The 5167-nt window shown below is 56.4% G+C and overlaps 1 protein-coding gene across 1 annotated transcript in view; it reads left to right on the top strand.

Annotated features, from left to right (window-relative positions):
- Window positions 1-249: 249 nt before the first annotated feature.
- Window positions 250-5167, top strand: part of LOC127750372 (collagen alpha-1(II) chain-like) — a gene marked incomplete at its 3' end in the record, with an annotated part of 26137 nt that continues 21219 nt past the window's right edge. The window contains exon 1 of the mRNA XM_052271951.1: window positions 250-659. The remainder of the gene's footprint in view (window positions 660-5167) is intronic.

Genomic DNA, 5167 nt, shown 5'->3' with positions numbered 1-5167 from the left:
CACCTCATTGATGTCAGTGTGTGTGTGTAGGCCCCCACCTCGGCCCCCAGGTCCCCCGCCCCGCACCTCCCCGTCGTGGCCCAGACCTTCCCGACAACCCCCCTGACCGTGGCGGCGGCGGCTGCTGCAGCAGCGGCAGCTTCGACCAATGGCGTGGCTCCTCTTCGGAATGTGCTCCCAGGGGTCCCCAGGTGGGGCAGGAGGGGGAGGGAAGGTTTGGGATTTAGCCAGCCTGAAAAAAGAAGTTGGTCTACACACATATCGCCTGGAAGAAGCACCTCCTCGGCGTCCCCAACCCAAGAGGAGAGGAGGAGGAGAAGGTGGTAGCGGTGGTGGAGGCGGTGGAAGAAGAGGAAGAAGAACATCAAGAACAACATCGGCAACAACAACAAGCAGCCCAGGATGAGCAAGAATTGGTGGTGATAGGGTGAGGCTATAAGTATCGGTGCTCCGGCGCGGAGTGCGACTGTCGAGAGAGAACCGTGAGTGCGTGAGTGCTGGCCAGGAGGGCCCCCGTCGTCGCGAGTGTGTGATGGACTATAGTGCGGTGCAGTGATCCAGTGCCTCTGTGTGCGGAGGGGACCAGCCGTCGACAGCCGCCGACCAGAAGCATCAGCAGATTCAGGGACTGCCAGAGGCTGATCATCACCAGCAGCAAGGTGAGTGCCAGTGCCAGTGGGCTCAAAAGAGTCACAGTGAGCGTTGTTCGGCTTTGTTTTCCATTTCATTGGTCTCAGAAATATTTTCAAGGCAGTAACATTTTGATCGTTTGTAACTTTTAGTAAATTTCGTTGTTTTTTTGTAAAAGGGGAAAAATGAAGTAAATTGGCATAGTTTTCCATAGTGTTGTTAGGTCTCATAAGTTAGTGTGTACAATACAATTTGAAATGTATTCTCCGCTAATATTGCCTAGAGTAGCATCTACTAAATTCAGATGGATGACACCTTTTGGTCGTCGTGTTGGTGCTGGGAGGGTGTCGCTGCCGGTACAGGGCAGTTCTTGATGGTATCGGCTGCCACCACACGGACCGGCCTGGGGCCGCTCAATGGCTGATATGGCATCGCGACGAGCACAGAGGGCGTCGCGCGCGCTGGCCTGCCCGCGCACTATTCATAGCGCACAAAACGACAAGTGCGAGGTGCGAGGAGCGGGTGAAGCAGCCTGGTTGCAGCCCGTGTGCTGCAGCCCCCCGCCGGGTCGGGCGGAAGGCGCGAGCGAACAGCGCATCTCCCGCGCGCGCGCGCGTCGGGCAAGCGGCGAGGCAATAGGCGAGGTGACCGATGGCAACGAGGAAACTTATTATTATTTTTATTGGTAACCTCCGCGGTATAAACACACACGCGCCGTTTATTCTTCTTTGTTGTGCGGCGCTGATTATTGCTGTGGCTCTGCGAGGGACTCTGGCGTGGTGCGGCGTTGATGATTAGCCTTAATAGATGTGTGGGGGGCCAGCAGGAGATGGATGGTGAGTTTCAGCACGACTTCACGCAAATTAGGGCGTCGTTTAGCAAAATGTTAGCTCATAGTAAGAATAAAAGTTTTTTTCTGAAAATGCAAAAAAAAAATTAAAAATAAAAATGTGAGGATGGCCGAACCATCTTAAAACTTAGCCAATAAGCTGCTTAGGTTTTCCTGATAACTTTTGCATTTCTAGCAAAAACCAAAAATAAACTGTGCCATCTTCTTCGCGAATTACAAGAGAAGACCCGGCTTGGGTTGGGATCCACAACGGGATTGTAGAAGTGCGGATGATTCCCTGGTCTGCTCGTCGGTGAGCTTGCGTGCGTGAGTGAGTGTGAGTGAGTGGGCGGGTCAGGCCTTACCCGTGTCATTTGGCTCGCCAAATAAATACAGACAAAATGCCGCGACTCCTCGGGATAAGACAAGGAATGTGGACATGGACAGGGGAGCGAGAGGAGTCCTCCCCGATTTGCTTATCCGGTGTGTGCGGCGTGGCGTGCGTGAGGATCATCAGGGTATCTCCCTCGGGTGCGAAGCAACACAACAATTATTAATCAAGCAGTCCAAAGCGTCGGCTCGCGGCGTCTCATCTTCTCCTTTTCAGGTTCACTTTGGCAACCGATAAATCGGCGCACTCGCTGTACCGGGCGGGGCAGGGCGGGGTGTGGAACCAGCCAGGCGTGAGGCGGCGTCCCCCTCCCCTCCAGCTCCTCAAGCAGCAGCGGCAGCAGCAGGCCCGGCGGAGGAGCCCAAGTTCAGGGTCGGGGCGAGACGTAACAGGACGGCGGCGGCGCTCCAGGGGGGCTACCGCTGCTGGAGGGACGGCTGCTACTGGAGGACCTGCTGGAGGGTGGCAGGGAGGGAGCAAGAGGACACTACCTGGAGGGAGGAGGATGCTGGCCGATGGGGTATGGCAACGGTGTCAACTAGAGAGCGGGCTGTAGATGATTCAGCGGCAGGGGTATGTTGTACGCGAACCAAAGAGGCTGCATCTGGAAAGAGATGATCGGCCGGGGGAATAAGTTCCTGGAGGGCCTGCATAGAGGCCGGCGGCCCGGAGCTGCTGCTGCTGCACTGGGTCGCTGCCAAGCCGAGCCCGCGCGGACACGGCGATGCCGTGATACTGGGCGTTACATTGTGGGCATACTGATGTAGGTGACGTGAGAGGTTGAGGGGTTCTTTGCCGTTTCATGGAAGCAGCTGCTGCGGCGGCGACGGCGCTGCGCCTTGTCTTGTCGCACCAGGCAGTAAGAGCGGGCAGTGCTATCCGGTTAACGACACGGCCTGCCCGGGAGGAGGAGGGGGGAAGAAGGCATTTATGAGCCGAAACCGGACCATAGAGAGGGAGAGAGAGAAAGAATCTCATTCGCTTAAAAAGAGTGGGGTCGGTTTAGCAAGCGCGCGGACACGCATCACCATGCTATCACTTTTCCTCGGGGGCATACACACGGGAGATGGATAGCGCGCGCCGCTGCACCTCGTTAAGCCAAAACCACACACGGTATCTGACTCATTCCGGGCGGCTGCGAATACACCGTCGGCTCTCCTCGCAAATAACCGCGCTGCTGACCGACTCCGCGTGTGTGCATTCGCCGGCGTGCGTGAGCGCGTGCCATTAGACTCGTGTGCATGACGGGGCGGTAAAATAAAAAAGGCGACGAGTCACTGTGACATACAGTGGCGCGTGCCAACAATAATACCGCTGCTGGAGCCCGGCCGCTGCTGGACAACTTTCTCCAAAAAACGAGGAGTGGCGCGCGTCTGCTGAACGCGTTCCAAAAACCCAACAGCGCCGCCAAGTTCACGGTCGCCAACTTCGCCCACACTAGAAGGCTATCTGACCAGACTGTGCAGGCCAGGCCGGTCCGGCCCGGTCCCGGCGACGGTGCGTGAGTTCAGTGACCGTGCGAACCAAAACAAACCCGGCGCAAATTAAAACGAGCAAAAAACACACGCACTGCGTTCGGGTCTCGTATAAAAATGGCTCACAAGGTGAAGGCATTCGACCAGGTGCTCCCCGCGGGTGGTTGGGGTCGTCTTATTTCAGCGACCGGTTCCTGGCCCGGCGCGCCGGCCGCCCGGCACCACACCACACACACCGAGACGTCGATATCGGCACACGCATTATCGTTATCTTATCGGAGCATTACCGACCAAAGGCTTCTTGCACCTTTTTTTATTTCTTTTAAAATTTATCCCTGCGACAGTAAGGCGCTTTCAGACAGTCTTAAAAAATCGGGGGGTCAAAGAGAATCCAATAAGGGAGGTGGATGGACAGGCTCCTTCCTGTGACCTCTGTTTGCGCCGCTGAGGGGTCGTTACTTTGGTGACGCTCTGACGCTCTCCGCGGGCACTCAGCTGCTGCGGTAGCACAAAGCCTTTCAGCATAAATCTTGTTCGGACGTCACTGCAGACGCCTACCGAGTATGCAACCGACGCGCTCTGGTGTACGGCGGGTCTGCCTAACCGTAAGGCGCCTGCTGTGTAGGCAACCAACGGACTCCGGTCCACGGCGGGTCTGCCTACACTGTGAAAAATAGTCGTAAGTTTACAGGAAAATTTTCCATGATGTGAATTCGTAAAATTACAACTTGACATTGTAAAATTACAATTACCTCCTATCGACTTGGAATTGATCGAGAAGGAAAAATGGTGCGCCGTAAATTTACAACAATATTTTGTAATTTCAAATTACAAGAAATGTCGTAACTTTACGAGGAAATTTTTCACAGTGTATCCCCAGGGCGCCTAGTACGTAGGCAAACAAAGGACTCAGGTGTACGGCGGGTCTGCCTATCCCCAGGGCGCCTAGTACGTAGGCAACCAACGGACTCCGGTGTACGGCGGGTCTGCCTATCCCCAGGGCGCCTAGTACGTAGGCAACCAGCGGACTCCAGTGTACGGCGGGTCTGCCTATCCCCAGGGCGCCTAGTACGTAGGCAACTAGCGGACTCCGGTGTACTGCGGGCCTGCCTATCCCAAGGGCGTCTGCTGAGAAGGCAACCAGCGGACTCCAGTGTACGGCGGATCTGCCTATCTCCAGGGCGCCCAGGCACTGACTGCTGCAGGACGAGCCTTCGCCGCGGCCGTCACCCCGTCGCGTCGCGTGACACTTGCACGACGCCAACCGCGTCCTTGCCGCCGGCACCAGGCCGAGCCGCGCGCCCGCCAAAACAAAAAAAAAATAATATTGTGTCACCGAGGTGTCGTTATTGGTACCCCCCTCGCGTCGCTTCCTATCAGAGACCCAGAAGTCGTAAAACGCATCGCCATATCCGAAAAGAAGCCCCGACGGCGGCGGTGGCACCGGCAGCGAGGCGCCGCCACGCGCGCCAAGAGGCTCGGCGGAGGCAGGTGGGGGTGTGGTGCTGTAACTCGGATAACTAACGCTGACGCCGCTGACGCGAGCCCGCCCGCCCGCCGCCGACCCGACCTGCCCGGTCCCATTGTAGCGGCGTGCGCGGGCCGCGCTGCTGCAAGTGCCAAGGACAAGGTCAAGCAGTCAAAGCCGATCGCAAACCGTGCATCCAGCTACTATACCGAGTCCACGGAAACAAAAGATTACACAGCGTTTTATATTTGTCTCTAAATTTTACGACGACTTGGTGAGCTGAAACCAACGTAATTATCGTCGTCCAGGTTGGCGCCTTGCGAAACGGACGAACAGTACGAAAGGCTGGCAGGTGTTTAATTAAAAAATTAAAA

The sequence above is a fragment of the Frankliniella occidentalis genome, unplaced genomic scaffold (assembly GCF_000697945.3).
Source record: "Frankliniella occidentalis isolate FOCC.00 unplaced genomic scaffold, Focc_3.1 Scaffold180, whole genome shotgun sequence".
Classification (NCBI taxonomy): domain Eukaryota; kingdom Metazoa; phylum Arthropoda; class Insecta; order Thysanoptera; family Thripidae; genus Frankliniella; species Frankliniella occidentalis.
Note: the sequence above shows the minus strand (reverse complement) of the source record. Positions and strands in the feature narration are given on the sequence as shown.